The 16,826-nt window shown below is 46.0% G+C and overlaps 1 protein-coding gene across 1 annotated transcript in view; it reads right to left on the bottom strand.

Annotated features, from left to right (window-relative positions):
- LOC147672512 (uncharacterized) overlaps positions 1 to 16,826 on the bottom strand; it is a 150,662-nt gene that overhangs the window by 17,317 nt on the left and 116,519 nt on the right. The window contains exon 2 of the mRNA XM_086947983.1: positions 9,935 to 10,054. The gene's annotated coding sequence lies outside the window, so the exon portion shown is untranslated. The remainder of the gene's footprint in view (positions 1 to 9,934; positions 10,055 to 16,826) is intronic.

The raw sequence follows: 16,826 nt of genomic DNA, 5'->3' as shown, positions 1-16,826 counted from the left end.
TTCTATTGACCTCCCTACAAATGAAACAAAAAAATCTTGCTACCAACATAAATGCACTAAGCACACACTTTCCAGCTGCTGCCAATGCCAAGCACCCATACTTTCAAAATATCATCTGATCACTGCAGTCTCATCCACATCCTTCATCCAACTTAATCTACCCACTCATCAAGCACACCACCCAATCTGCCACTGCCATTCCGTCATACTTTCCTCTAAGATCACCACTATTGGAAACACTCTGATACCTCACTTACTGCCTCTCTTCTCCTTTTTATCTATGTACTGCTCTCTCTCCCTTCACTGCTTTTTTCACCTAGCATTTCTCAAATCAGCTAATCCATCAAGCACACCATCTGACCCCTTCATGGTCACGAATATTATACACCTTTGGATATATTTCTCTGCTGAAACTCTATTAAATCTCTCTTGCCTTCTGTATCTGCCTGCAGCACTCAACACTTTAGTTCACCAACACTTAGACTGGACAGTGAACCAACTAGCCTACCATAGGCTCCAACCTCAGAACGTGTACCAGATGTTTTAAACAGAAGTAAAATAATATTGTGTGCAAACTTCAAAAATGCCCTCTGTCCAAAGGCACCACCCTTATCCCTCAGGGTCAATCATATATGTAAACTTATATTAAAGTTGCACCACATTCCAATGTATGTACAATCAACTCAATTTGTATCCAGTCCGTTTTAACAAGGTGATTGAAATGTCTTCTTTATTGCTTTATTTTCCTTCTTTTTAAATAGGCCACAGCCAACGCGTTTCGTTCTGCAAACAAGAACTTCTTCAGGGTATTTGTAAATTCCAAAATGTCATTAGATAGATGATGATTTAAGTGCCACTCCTTGGTTTATCTTGTAGCAATATGCTCCTTGCATGTTGACCTTATCGTCTTCATGCACAGGTCAAGGTTGATTGCCGGGTATGATGACGTGATATAATAGTCACTCAAAATTCTCCAAGGCATATATGAGTCAAACCCAGCACATGTCGTACCTTGCGAGCGGGTCTATACGCCGAACTCGACTTCTCAGCATTTTGCAATTCCCGCCCGTGATTCGGCAGCTCAACAAGTGGAAGAGATGCAAGGTGACAAATGTCTTCCCCCGTCGGGGTGAAGGCAAGAATTAATCGGTTCTGATGACTGAAAAAATGAAAACAGAACAATTGATATTTGGAACCAATGCACGTTTCCCAACCGCAACTTTTCCATAGCAGCTAAAACATAAAAGAGGAGGCGTGGCGCTATAAGTGGAGAATTCAAACAATGCGCTGCGACAATCATGGATTTCCCCTCTTTAAGCTGAAAAATGAACTCAAACATTAGGGCTCATCATAAAAGTGCGCGTTTTTCATGTTGGCACAGGGGGCTAAGTAGAGCAGGGTATTCTGCTAGCAGGCAGATAATCCCGTATAATGAGGGTCTTAGAAACCAAATGAGGCAGGGATTTCATAGAATTCCATGTAGGGCGTCACAGTTCAATATAGAGTGTCACAGTTGGAAATGGGTTCGCTGCCTAGGGCTCGTCAGTAAAGTGCACGTCCCGCATATTGGCACAGCAGGCTAAAGTAAGCTGACCAGTCTGCTAGCAAGCAGGTAAAACAAGAAAGTCATAAAGTTCTATGACGCGTAATCAATAGGAATGAGGCAGTAATACAGCCAGGCCAAAAATGATCAATAAAAAATAAAAATAAAAATAATAAACACAGTGAAGGGGCAAGGAATTTATTTGGAAAATCTAAAGGGGCACGAAGCGGAAAAATGGGAGGCAGGATTACAGGAACATGGCCCCTACATAAAAAACAGAATCGTAACAGCACATATCTATGCCTGTGTGGGTGGAGCCCCACTCCACAGGCACTAAGTCATTCAGGTAATGGCATTCTCCAAGGGGAGATTTTTATTGAGTTCATTCCAAAACTTTGTAGGTTTGCTTAATGATCTGCACATCTATTTATAATAATTTGTCTAAATTATTCGATTCAACAAAGTTTCTTTGGGGTGCTCCTATGGTGTTACACTACCCACCCACCAGGGTATGTCTTCACTAGGACTCGAGGGCCTAGAACAATATTGAACCAAAATACATCAGATCATTATATCCATCATCCAACAGAGGAGTCAAAAAAATATAAAATGGAGATTCTTCCACAAAGTATATTTCAATTGGCCATTGATCAAGTGTTCTTTCAGTTGAAAATTAGACAAAGTCTTGAATCAGGTCCTTCTGTTAACTTTATTTTCACTTCTCAAAACATGGAGAGCAACAACAGCCGACGCACGTTTCGCCCCCATGGGCTTTTTCAAGGATCTAATTTGATAAAATCGTGTCCAAATGTTCATAACACTGCTTTTGAAAAGTTAGCCTCCTTAATAGTTATTTCCGAACAGTTATCGGATGAAGTGCCACCCCAACAGGCAGTGATGTCAACTACTTTCGAAATAATGGGTCCTTTCTATACGCTGCCTCATATAGACGCTTCGTTCTCTTTTTGTTTTATTATTTACTCGGACCTTGCTAAGTCCATTCTGCGTCTTGCCACGTATACCGCTACTTGTAAAAAGTAGTGGTAAATGCGGCAAGACGCAGAATGGACTTAGCAAGGTTTGAATAAATATGGTCCAGCGAAGGTCAGACTCAGTGTGCTGTACCTCAATCCAGTGGTTCACCAGGGGTGCAGCTCGTTTGCCTAACCTTTTATTGGATTTGTGTTCACCCATACAGAGTCTGCATTCCCTGCCCGTTTCTCCAATATAACCTATGTCGCTGGGACTAGAAGATGACGACTTAGATGCAGCATGCTGCTAGCGAGAGAGGTGGCTATACGGGCCGGTTTCAAACTCATTCAGCTAAAATTACCTCACAGGGCATACATTACAAGGACCCGGCTGTGCTGTATCGGGCGAATTGACAATGACCCTTGCCATAGAGGGTTCCGGCAGAACAGTACCCTACTCTACATGCTCTGGAACTGCCCCAGGCTTCAGGGTTTCTGGAGGGTGGAGGGGTCCTAAAATTCACCCTGGAATTCACACCACAGATGGTGACTTTGGGAATTTGGGAGGGAAGATACAATAGATTGCTACAGGCTTTTGGTCTGCAATGATGCACTGATGGTAGCCTGCCGAGATGTGATCTGATACTGTAGGCAGGACAGGATTCAGTCTTTGAGTGAACAGGAAGTGACACTAAATTGGTACATGATGCCTGAAATCTGGAGTGTCGGTCCCGGCGATGCCTGAGCAAGTTTGAAAAGGTGTAGGGCCCCTGGCGAACAACAGAAACCACAGATCTCTGAGCCCAGAGGAGACAACAGTGCGACTCCCAGTGGGAGGCCTGGGAGAGCAAGCTGAGGTCTACCAAGGTATATTTGGGTCTGAAGAGCCGCAGATTGTCAGTTTGTGGGATTTACTTTATATCATTATTAATCCATTATTGTAATTTCCGTCGGGTATGCAGTGGATGCTTGTTTGTTGGGACCTGTTCGTGCGGAGAACTCCAAAAAGAAAGGTTTATATTTATTCATTTATTTTTAATGATGAGCGTCTTTTGCTTAGAAAGACCTCACGGCGCTTCAGCACGCCAGACAAGCACATCAATAGAGTCATAACAAAGTGACTGAAATAGAGCAACCAGAACAACACAAAGTGAAGGAGTGCAAAGGGGAGCTGCTTCTGGGACATTGCTTGTCGACCATTGAATGAGGGAATTTACTGACATTAGTTCCTCTTCAACACTACAAAGGCCAACATTAGTATTGGAAGAATGTGATTAATGCCCCGCTGATGACTGCTTTTTTTTGCTAATTGCACATGTTTAGAATGAGAATACAATGCAAAGCGCAGAGTTTCAGAAAGTACAAAGGAAGGAATTACAGTCTATATAAGAGCTGAGAGGGCACTGTAAGGTACAACCGTTACAACCGGTCACTGACAAAGCAAACCGATCTTACATGGGCTATACCTATAGTCCAGTTCGGGGCTCGGATTATTCCTCTGCCAACCCACGCCTCCATCAGAATAATAATAAAAAAGATAAACAAAGGCAATGATCGAGACCATCCTGCGTCCCGCTCCCGAGGCAACAAACAAGCTGAGATACTAGACAACTGACTCATGAACCTCAGCATTTCAGCAACACAGATCACATGGTCATCCCCGGTGAGTAATCTCAATCAATATATCCTGTCACTGACCAATATGGGCTACCCCACCTGAACTGGTCACCTCAGGGAACCATTGGACTGTTTCAGCTTTTACCCCGGTTGGGGTGGGAACTGTTTACACTCCGCGACAGATACTTCATTGTTCTTTGAAGTATTGGGGTAGGACTTGGACTTTGAGATTCGAAAGTGCCCGCAATGTATTATCTCCTCTTGGTGTACGTGTCACACACCTCGTAATCTTACTTGCTGCACACCATAACAATACATCTAAGCAATTCAAATCCAATGGGGGAAATTAAAGTGGTCACTTGGAATGTTAAAGACCTTCTTGACAAGATTAAACACGGAGCTGTCCTTAGACATGCGCAAAGCTTAGGGGTGGACGTCTTGCTATTACAGGAAACACACTTGATGGGGACCAAGGCCCCATGCCTGGCCCGCTTTGACTTCATACACGTCTTTCACTCTGACTTCATGAAGGGCTTCAGAGGTTTGGCTATCTTGATCCACCGCAGACTATCATTTACACATACTCGTACATGGGCTTGATCAGCGGAGAGTCTATAGTACTGGGTAGGGTTTAAGCTCCCCTCTCTCAGTCACATATTTACTGAACGCATTATTGATACCTGGGGATCATTACCCGACGTCCTTGCATTGATACAGGGAGACTGGAATGATGTCATTCACCCTGATCAGGATAGATGCCGTCCCACAGCTACACAACATGCACAGAGAGTCTCGTTTGGGGCCAATGGCAGAGGCTCTGGCATGGTCCGAAACGTGGAGGATCTTCATTCAGCAGTTAGGAGCTACAATTAGGGGTTATATGTATTTCTCTACCATCCATGGGTCGTTTTCTAGCCTGGATCACATTTTTATCACTAGGGAACACACTCATCGCTTGGTCATGTTGGATATCCCACCCGGAGGCCTATCAGATCACACCCCCGTACAGCAGCAGTTAGGGATAGGTCCCAGTCGGGTACTGTTTCATTGGTACCTTCACAACCCTTTGCTGTTGGACGAAGAGCTAATGTGTCACTGATGCTAGCTGGTTGGGGTTCTCTAGGTACTGCGGTGAGTTTCTGGTACACCACAATTCACTAATGTCCTGGGTCCCTGTGCACAGTTCTGTGTAGGAACAGAATCCTTGCAACAATCAATCACTCTACACATGAAATCCTACCCGAATCTCAGATAGAGGACTTCTTTCGAGATATACCTCTCAGGGCACTAATCGCCGTTGCGCGAGACTCCCTAGAAACTCTTATATCACTAGAGGAAATAACCTCAGCTGACTCAGAAATAGCATTGGGTAAATCACCGGGACCCAGCCCATCACTGCTGACCTTTGATCAGCAACTAACCATGCCGCACCGCCTGCCTTTCCACAATGGGATTCTCTCATAGGCGCAATCACAGCCACATTCACTGGGTGCACTCCAACGATCTTCAACTCAGTCACATTAATTGCTATCAATAATCCATTTGATACATCGGCTTCTAACCCACTACAAGATGGCGCCCACGATCCCCAGACCATCACTGTCGATCTTTGATCAGCAATTTACTATTTCATACGAACCACCTGTCACCAATTAGCGCCGGATGGAGGATTTATAAACCAAAAAAAACACCCCCAAGTCCTCACTCCCAAGCCACATGAGAAAGGGTAGGTCATTGGTGAAGTTCTCTAATACATGATGTGAGTACCGGATCTTTGGCTTTCCACCATGTGAACGGAGGATATTATTCCTCCCCCTGGGCTCACTTACAAAATGTAAAGCTTTCTTCCCAACACCACACTAAAAATGTTAGTGATGATCTCAGTGTTTCTCTCGAGGAGGTGATTACATCACCCTCGTTGGGCGAGTGTTTTCCCTCTTTTGAACACAGTGTATTAAACTACCACCAATATGTTTTTATGTATGCATCACGTGTATTCACAAGGACATTGAACTCACGTAGGAGCAGAGTCATATTCTTTTCCTGGTGTTAAATATGAAACCGGCATGTCTCCCAGAGTCAAGCAGCGCTGTGTTTGCATGTGTGAAGTGTGCTGTCTTTGTGCCTCGATTCAGAAAAGGGGGTGGTGATGAACAGAGTGTCTGAATTAAGCAGACCACTCTTACCCAGTCCAAAGATCAGGGCTTGATCCATCACCGTTATTTATCTCATTGCACCATCCCAGCTCAGAACCTGGCTATATGCAAATCAGTCTGTCCCTGGCCCAGTGCATCATGGGAACAGGGCAGACTAAACTACCAAGCCAATTCTTCACCAGAAAGGAGACAACTTACCGGGGACGGGTTTCTGGCATTTCAGCCGTCTTCGGCCCGGCTTGCTTGAATCCTGATGGTGCAGTGAGAAAGGGACTCATGTCTGAGTATACCCTGCCACACCTATAGTGGCCAAAATCGATTCAGAAAAGGGGGTGGTGATGAACAGAGTGTCTGAATTAAGCATACCACTCTTACCCAGTCCAAAGATCAGGGCTTGATCCATCACCATTATTTATCTCACTGCACCATCCCAGCTCAGAACCTGGCTATATGCAAATCGGGAGCTTGTTTCCTTCCCAGTGTAAGAATTGGCTTTTGTAGTTTGGTTTGCCCTGTTCCCATCATGCACTGGGACAGGAACAGACTAATTTGCATACAGCCAGGTTCTGAAACTGGGATGGTGCAGTGAGCTAAAAAACGGTGTTGGATCTAGCCCTGATCTCTTGACTGGGTGAGAGCTTTCTGCTTAATTCAGAGACTCTGTCCCTCACCACCCCTTGTTGTAAATATTTTTGTCCACCCTAAGCGTGGAAGGGTATTCTCAGATGTGAGACCCTTGCTCATTGCACCATCAGGATTCAAGCAAACCGGGCCGAAGACGGCTGTAATGCCAGAAACCGGTCCCCGGGAGCTTGTTTCCTTCCCAGTGTAAGAATTGGCTTTTGTAGTTTGGTTTGCCCTGTTCCCATCATGCACTGGGACAGGAACAGACTAATTTGCATACAGCCAGGTTCTGAAACTGGGATGGTGCAGTGAGCTAAAAAACGGTGTTGGATCTAGCCCTGATCTCTTGACTGGGTGAGAGCTTTCTGCTTAATTCAGAGACTCTGTCCCTCAAGACCCCTTGTTGTAAATATTTTTGTCCACCCTAAGCGTGGAAGGGTATTCTCAGATGTGAGACCCTTGCTCATTGCACCATCAGGATTCAAGCAAACCGGGCCGAAGACGGCTGTAATGCCAGAAACCGGTCCCCGGGAGCTTGTTTCTTTCCCAGTGTAAGAATTGGCTTTTGTAGTTTGGTTTGCCCTGTTCCCATCATGCACTGGGACAGGAACAGACTAATTTGCATACAGCCAGGTTCTGAAACTGGGATGGTGCAGTGAGCTAAAAAACGGTGTTGGATCTAGCCCTGATCTCTTGACTGGGTGAGAGCTTTCTGCTTAATTCAGAGACTCTGTCCCTCACCACCCCTTGTTGTAAATATTTTTGTCCACCCTAAGCGTGGAAGGGTATTCTCAGATGTGAGCTCTTGCTCATTGCACCATCAGGATTCAAGCAAACCGGGCCGAAGACGGCTGTAATGCCAGAAACCGGTCCCCGGGAGCTTGTTTCCTTCCCAGTGTAAGAATTGGCTTTTGTAGTTTGGTTTGCCCTGTTCCCATCATGCACTGGGACAGGAACAGACTAATTTGCATACAGCCAGGTTCTGAAACTGGGATGGTGCAGTGAGCTAAAAAACAGTGTTGGATCTAGCCCTGATCTCTTGACTGGGTGAGAGCTTTCTGCTTAATTCAGAGACTCTGTCCCTCACCACCCCTTGTTGTAAATATTTTTGTCCACCCTAAGCGTGGAAGGGTATTCTCAGATGTGAGACCCTTGCTCATTGCACCATCAGGATTCAAGCAAACCGGGCCGAAGACGGCTGTAATGCCAGAAACCGGTCCCCGGGAGCTTGTTTCCTTCCCAGTGTAAGAATTGGCTTTTGTAGTTTGGTTTGCCCTGTTCCCATCATGCACTGGGACAGGAACAGACTAATTTGCATACAGCCAGGTTCTGAAACTGGAATGGTGCAGTGAGCTAAAAAACGGTGTTGGATCTAGCCCTGATCTCTTGACTGGGTGAGAGCTTTCTGCTTAATTCAGAGACTCTGTCCCTCACCACCCCTTGTTGTAAATATTTTTGTCCACCCTAAGCGTGGAAGGGTATTCTCAGATGTGAGACCCTTGCTCATTGCACCATCAGGATTCAAGCAAACCGGGCCGAAGACGGCTGTAATGCCAGAAACCGGTCCCCGGGAGCTTGTTTCCTTCCCAGTGTAAGAATTGGCTTTTGTAGTTTGGTTTGCCCTGTTCCCATCATGCACTGGGACAGGAACAGACTAATTTGCATACAGCCAGGTTCTGAAACTGGGATGGTGCAGTGAGCTAAAAAACGGTGTTGGATCTAGCCCTGATCTCTTGACTGGGTGAGAGCTTTCTGCTTAATTCAGAGACTCTGTCCCTCACCACCCCTTGTTGTAAATGTCTTTGTGCCTCAGCTTCTCTTTTGTAAATCGTTAGTAAGCAGCAGAGACGACCTCTGGTTTTTAATCTTAGTAGGATTTAAGTTACAGGGGCCACTATTGTCTGGAGTTGCCTAGCAGGATAATAGGTCCCAGGGGCCAATACTGACTGAAGCTGGATAGCATGATTACAAGTCCCAAGGGGCCCCTAATGACCCGGATTGGCTAGGATGATAACAGGTTGTAGGGGCCACTACTGACTCGAGCAGGCTCAAAGAATAACAGGTGAAGGGGGGTCGGGGTGTGAGTGACACCAGTGACCGGAGTTGGCTAGAAGCATTGACAACCTTTGGTACTGATTAAATGCAGGTTTTCAGGTCACAGGAGGCACTGCTGAATGCATCTGGCTAGCAGCAGTGGTGGCCACTGGGAAGAAGGAATTGAGACTGCGTAACTGCATATACTTGTCGCCTTAATACCGATAATTGTTTACAAATGAATGCCATAACATGCACTGATATACTGCATAACCAAATTCAATGATCTTATATCAATTTGATGTGTTTGTTCGCCTTAATATGGCTGCAAGGTTACATGATTCTGTTAGGGCCCAGAAACATTTTATTTAGTGCTGTCCATCTGCACACTTTCCTGCATCTTGTAGGAAACTGAATATTGGCAATCAGAAGTAAATAATGAATTCTGCAGCTTGTCTGTGTATCGTTTATCTGTTTCTCAAGGACTTCTCACATTCTTCTTGAGAAACAACCCTGCCTCATACTCATTAGTTTAGTTTCAGTAACTATTTCTAACACATGTTCATGTTTCATTGACTTGTTTTAGGAGAAAAGTGTATAAAAATACATATTGTAGCATTAGTATTCTATACTACTTCAGCTTGCTTTTGGGTGGATGCTCTCGTCCATTGCAAAGACAATTGTCACTTGTTAGTTTGCTTGGCCTTTTGCTATTTTTGCATTAAATGCATGATAGATTAGTTGGCCTTCCGATGTGTTTTGTTTTATTTGAACAAATGTACATAGCAGATAGTGGCAGGCTTTTAACAAAAATTACAATTTGATTTTTATTCTTGGAATCACTCAATTTTCTCACAGACTTGGGAAGATTCTGGGTTCTTGCACTTTGAGAGAGAGCACAGAAAAAGGTTGTATCAGGATACCTGCCTCAGAGCGCACTTCTTAAAGACAACTGTCGGGATATCATGTTCCTACTACAAGGTCCTTACCTGTGTGAGTTATCGGGAACGATGCAGGGGGCTGACCCACACTAGCCACACGCTGGAGATCAATGACAAACACTGAAGAATGAACAGAGCTTCCAAGTTGGTGACCATTACATAATCGACCTTGAAAATAAAAGAAACAACATGTTTTAGTATTCTGGTGACTCATGTTCATAAAAACAATACAAATTCAATATTGTGTCAAATACTGAAAAAATTAAACTGGATATACTGAATCGGCTGTCGTCCCAGGGCATGCAAGACACCTTCCATCACTATTGCTTATGGGACTTGTAGTTTTGCTTTTCTTATTAAAAGGGTAGTCTCTAAAGTCCCAGTGTTCTATTTCATTCCAGGAAACTTGGTGCAAACCGCCACCAGCATTAAACAGATTTAATCTGCTCTCCCTACTTGCTATTAAAAGCGACAAATTCGGCCACAGCAAGGGAGGCCTAGCTACGTACAGCTCTATAAAGAGCATTTATGCTATGGAGACAATGATGCACAGCTTAGCACCTCTGCAAGTGCTCAGAATCAGTTGGAGCTCGAGAAAATTATAACGGAAGAGCATACCAACAACAGCCTGATCATTACGGGAACTTCAATTCCAATATGTTCAGGAGTTCATCTGAAGATATTGATGCGGAGGAGGACCAATTTGTACGGGACGCAGTAATACCAGATAATAACTCAGGCGGAATACAACACAATACAATACCATTTGTAAAGCGCGCTACGTACCCGTGGGGGTCTCAAGGTGCTGAGGGGGTGGCTGCTACTGATCGAAGAGCCAGGTCTTGAGGAGTCTCCTGAAGGCCGGCAGGTCCTGGGTCTGTCGCAGGTGGGTAGGGAGAGAGTTCCAGGTCTTGGCAGCGAGGTAGAAGAAGAATCTGCCACCGGCTGTGGATTTTCGGGTGCGAGGTACTGTGGCGAGGGCGAGGTAGGCAGAGTGGAGGTTGCGGGTGGGGGTGTGGAAGTTGAGTCGGTGGTTGAGGTATGCTGGTCCGGCGTTGTGGAGGGCCTTGTGTGCGTGGATGAGGAGTTTGAAGGTGATCCTCTTGAAGACAAACGAAAACAGCTCAGAGGCTTCTAGCGATTCGGGAGCAGGTGGGTTTCCGAGCATTAAACAGAAGTGTAGTAAGGCTTGTAGGTCCATTGTCGACAATTTCTAAATTAGCATGAGCTTCGCTGCCATGAACCTGCTTTTGCTCACGACAATGCAAACATCTATTTCGCAATACTTATTTGTGCCCCTTTTACACATGAGAACTGTCTGCTTTGCAAGTTCTTTGCTGTGCTCTGAGGTTTAGTCTGCACATGATGTTCAAGGTTAAACAACAATGCCCCTTGTTATTCTTTTCTGATCTGTCTCTCGCACCTAGACATAACAGGCTTCACACAGCTGCACCTCTGGAAATCGTGTACTTTAATATTGCAAACACAAGATGTTTTCACACACACGGAGCGACACCTTTCCAAACAGTATTTGTCCAGCGATGTGAACATTGAATCTAGGCCTTGAGGTATGGGGTCTGCTGAAAAAGCCCAGAGGTCTTCTGTTTTATAATAAACTATCTCTTGTCACGGGGAAGGTGGTTAAGTTGTTCACTCCTTTTCCATTGTTTTTTATAACATGACATCCCGTTTGTATTCTATGCACAGTCACACTCTGCACGGTGCAGTGCACCAGTCACACTCTGCACGGTGCAATGCACCAGTCACCCTCTGCACGGTGCAGTGCACCAGTCAAACTCTGCACGGTGCACCAGCCACACTGGACGGCGCAGTGCACCAGTCACACTCTGCACGGTGCAGTGCACCAGTCACACTCTGCACTGTGCAGTGCACCTGTCACCCTCTGTACGGTGCAGTGCACCAGGCACACTCTGCACGGTGCAGTGCACCAGTCACACTCTGCACGGTGCAGTGCACCAGTCACACTCTGCACGGTGCAGTGCACCAGTCACACTCTGCACGGTGCAGTGCACCAGTCACACTCTGCACGGTGTACCAGCCACACTGCACAGTGCAGCGCACCGGTCACCCTCTGCAAGGTGCAGTGCACCAGTCACATTCTGCACACTGCAGTGCACCAGTCACACTCTGCACGGTGCACCTGTCACACTGCATGGTGCAGTGCACCAGTCACACTCTGCACGGTGCACCAGCCACACTGCACGATGCAGTGCACCTGTCACCCTCTGCACGGTGCACCAGTCACACTGCACAGTGCAGTGCAACAGTCACACTCGGCAAGGTGCATTGCACTGGTCACCATCCATGCCTAAACAAACAGTAGGGGAGGGCTAGAGGGACGTTTAAAGACCAATGCCTAAGTATTGTCCCCCAAAGGACTGAATTATACACAATAAACTTAGGGGTCTAAGGGCTAAACCAGAAAAGTGTTTGCTAATGTAAGTCCTATGTCTAATTAGTACTATAGGAATACAAAGAATAACAGACCAAATCGCCAACAAATGAAACACCTGTAATCGTGAGTCACCCCAGTTGTTTTGGATTCCCATGAAAGTCTTATAAGATCAATATTATCATTTGGTAATCCTTGGCGGGTATTGTGTCTCCTGATCATTGAGATCACATGCATACCCTCTCGGATGGTTCGGGGTAGCGACCACAATCATACAGGTATCACAAATGATGTTGATTCAGTGGGAAAAGTGCAGTGCGAAAAGAAAAAGTGGTGATTTAAAATAGGATAGGGAACTAACAGAAAATTTTTAATAGGCGTTGGCCCCTTCCTGATTAAAAACAAGAACAGTCTGGCAAAATCATCGCATTGATAACAAATATCTGCGAGGAGACCAACATGTTTCAGCCTCTGAGGGAGATACCTCAGGCTTTCTTCAGGGTCTCTGTTCTTAGGTGTGCTACTGCCTGTATATGTGTATTAACAAGTGTGAAAAAATTATACAAAAAAACACACAAGTGGAAAAAGCCAGAAAAGGATATAGTGTTCCTTCTTCTGTGCGAACTCCTCTTCGGAAGCAGGTACTTGGTTACTGTAATCGGGGGACAAACATACAAGTGAAACACTTCCAGCGACTCTGGTCTGAATATTACAGTGCAAGAAGTCAAGAACTATCTCATCCTACGATACTCACCAGTGCTTCCGGGGAGTGGACCTCACCTCTTCCTGGACCTGGCTCAGGATATGTGAGACCCCGCTCTACGGGAACAGAAACCGACCTCATGGTTATGATAACGGAGGGATCAAGGGTAGATCTACTCTCGTACACACTGCATGAAGTCAAAGATGTTCTGAACGTAGAGTATACTGTCATACACCAACGCGCTCCCGCACCAGTGCCCTTCGTCGCACCCACCCAACATAAGTCAATGTTTTCGGAATTATTAGGCTAACATGACTGGAGGTGTCATTCAGATCAGTGTCAAACGTAACCCGCCAGAGAGACTGGCGGAGCTAGCGTCTTACCTGTCCGTCGTTGTCTCGAGCTGTGACTGAGTCAGGGGGAGGCTCAGACCTGTGTGCGTCATTCTTACTTGAATGGTTTGGAGAGAAGTTCCCAACCAATCAGCAAGAGCTGCAACGACGTAACCTCATACTGAGGCCTGAACTACTCGATGACGTCATACTCAACACTCGGGTAGTTCTAATGGTATGCAAAGGACCCCGCAATTTTTCAGTGGCTGGTCAAGATTGCCTGACGGGGAGTTTAGGAAAGACTGAACCAAGGGATGTCGTCATTCAGTTCGTGTTGATCAGTACCTAATTTGTACACCCATCTTTGTTCTTTGCGAAACAGGAAATTCGACACATCGCTAACGTGGGCAGGAATGAATGGTTTTTCAAGAACATGCCATTTGAAGTCATTTTCACTATGATTGTGCTCAATGAAGTGTTTAGTGAGTTTAGAGATGTCCTTTTTGCAACGGAAAGTGCTTTTATGTTCCTGCATTCTCACTCTAACTTTTCTAGTGGTCATGCCTACATACCGTTCGTTACAGATGCAGGTGAGGAGGTAAATCAGGTTGTTGCTATTGCAATTTGAGAATTGTCTCAGCTCCCAAGGTCGATCTCCTATTGTATGAGAGTCAGCATCCCAAGTCCCTGAGGGATAATCTCCCATTTGGGCAGTTCCCCCGATTACAGTAACCAAGTACCTGCTTCCGAAGAGGAGTTCGCACAGAAGAAGGAACACTATATCCTTTTCTGGCTTTTTCCACTTGTGTGTTTTTTTGTATAATTTTTTCACACTTGTTAATACACATATACAGGCAGTAGCACACCTAAGAACAGAGACCCTGAAGAAAGCCTGAGGTATCTCCCTCAGAGGCTGAAACATGTTGGTCTCCTCGCAGATATTTGTTATCAATGCGATGATTTTGCCAGACTGTTCTTGTTTTTAATCAGGAAAGGGCCAACGCCTATTAAAAATTTTCTGTTAGTTCCCTATCCTATTTTAAATCACCACTTTTTCTTTTCGCACTGCACTTTTCCCACTGAATCAACATCATTTGTGATACCTGTGTGATTGTGGTCGCTACCCCGAACCATCCGAGAGGGTATGCATGTGATCTCAATGATCAGGAGACACAATACTCGCCAAGGATTACCAAATGATAATATTGATCTTATAAGACTTTGATGGGAATCCAAAACAACTGGGGTGACTCACGATTACAGGTGTTTCATTTGTTGGCGATTTGGTCTGTTATTCTTTGTATTCCTATAGTACTAATTAGACATAGGACTTACATTAGCAAACACTTTTCTGGTTTAGCCCTTAGACCCCTAAGTTTATTGTGTATAACACCATCCATGCCTGTCAAGTATCACGCATCAGGTGTGACACTCATGCATTTCAGTGCGGTGTTCCGCATCACCGCACTAAAATGCATTGTCACGCATTTAATGCCACTTGCCAGCGTGTGCCACCTGCGGTGCCTGTGAACCTGTGCACCGGCTCTGCTACTCCTACATATGGTGTCAGCAGCTGCTTGCTGGACTCAGTAGTTCCTAAATAGTTAAAAGTGGTCTGCTCGCAGCTCTGGAGTGGCAGAGAGTCTTACAATGCATCAATTAATCTGCTCGCCCTCTCGCGCCTCGCTCCAGGCTACATGATTAATTGCGACGGCGCCGCACGGCTTTGACACACTGCTCTCGCAATTACCGATGGGGGGCCTGCTCTCTGCAGTGAGTGGTTGCTGCTACTGGCTCAGGTGGCACACCCTGGGGGATTATAATCCGGATGTGACCTTTAGTGAGCTCGGACTTCGGCGGGGGACAAGGCATCCGAAGTTGCTTCGTTTATGAGGCAGGCTGTCGTCCCGGCCTTGGAGGACGGGTCCACAAACTGAGGAAGAGATGTTTCTGGATAACCGAGGCACGGGGAGTCAGTCAGTGGAACCACCACGGGGCAATACTGGCTTCTGCCTTCGAATGAACAGGTGGCAGGGTGGGGTGCTCCAGACACCTCTGGGACCTTGTTGAACGTGCAGAGAGGTGCAGAGGACGACGATGCCAAGGCCGTGCAGCAGTATTAGCCGAGGGTGATAGCCGAGTACCCTCGGGGCCTCGGAGACGGACAGGGCTGAGAGCACAGGGGAAACAACCACGGCTGACCAGAAGTGCCCGCAAGTCCAGAACCCACTCTACCCCATGACGGAGAACTGGTATAGCGCCTACGCCGTGATGCTGCTCTCATTGATCGTCTTCGCCGTGGGCATCCTCGGCAACTTGTCCATCATGTGCATCGTGTAGCATAACTAGTCCGGGTGCACTGCTGAGCGGACGGTCACGGACCGGGAAGAGACAGCAGTCTGAACTCGTCTAGTCCAAGTAAGTGTTACTTAAGTTACATCACTCCAACAGGCAAAGTGCTGCGCGTCAGGAAGAATAAACAAAGTAGAATCCACTCAGAGTGGCGGTGATCCCTAAAGTGATGGGTAACACACAGTGTTGTTTAAATGCCCCTCACACACCAACAGGCCCCTTGGTGTCATGCTTCATCATCGGGGCCTTCGCACCCCTCTACGGGATGCGGCGTGCTACGACTCGCGAATACGCAGGAGCACTAGAAAGTGAACTATGTGAGGCGGTGTGTTGCTAAGGTGTGAGTGAGGTGAGGTGAAAAAGTGAATGGTTAAAAAATACCTGGCACGTGGGTGAAAAATAATTTTATTAAATCCCCGGCTGGTATTATTAAAAGAAGTGCAGGGCGGGGTTGTAAGAATACGTATTAGGGTATTACAACCACTATAAAGGTGTCAACATGTTTCGGAGCGCGAGGGCTCCTTCTTCAGGACAAGGATAAGCACTTACCCTCCCCTTACTCACATGTAAATGTAAAAGTGTATAAAAAATAATTACAACAATGTGTAATATACCTAACAATGTTATATATGTAGGTGGATGTAGTTGCGCCCAATTGGCAATAGATGAAAACTTATAGTTCTCAAATATAAGACCTCATGAGCCTATGCGTGTTATTGGGGGATCCTTCCTTACTGCTCAGAAAAAAACGGTTACTGCAATGGCTAGTTGCCTGCCTTCCCTCAACGCGGCTCCGATGAAGTCAAGGAAGAGCCATGACTGACTTAGTACTGTACAGTCAGTTTATTATTGTACTTTTGTGTCAGTACAGCCGCGGAGAGGCACGAGTCTGATCATCAACAGAAAAAATAATTTCACAAACAATAGCATCTGGAGGCAGTTACCTAATTGCTGTTTAAACGCTGCCGCCTAGCCCTCCGCACCGAGCACGCTCCCTCCTCACTTACTCTACATAGACACTTACACACAGTCACGCAGCGGAGGTGCTTCCGACTCCCCCCCCTTGGCCTCCCACTCGTAAATAACAATCGCATAAATTAACTTTGCCCGTCTGTGATTTAAAGCGTCAGGAAATCTCTC

Source organism: Lissotriton vulgaris, unplaced genomic scaffold, assembly GCF_964263255.1.
Source record: "Lissotriton vulgaris unplaced genomic scaffold, aLisVul1.2 SCAFFOLD_1359, whole genome shotgun sequence".
Classification (NCBI taxonomy): domain Eukaryota; kingdom Metazoa; phylum Chordata; class Amphibia; order Caudata; family Salamandridae; genus Lissotriton; species Lissotriton vulgaris.
This window is presented reverse-complemented; position numbering and strand designations above follow the sequence as displayed.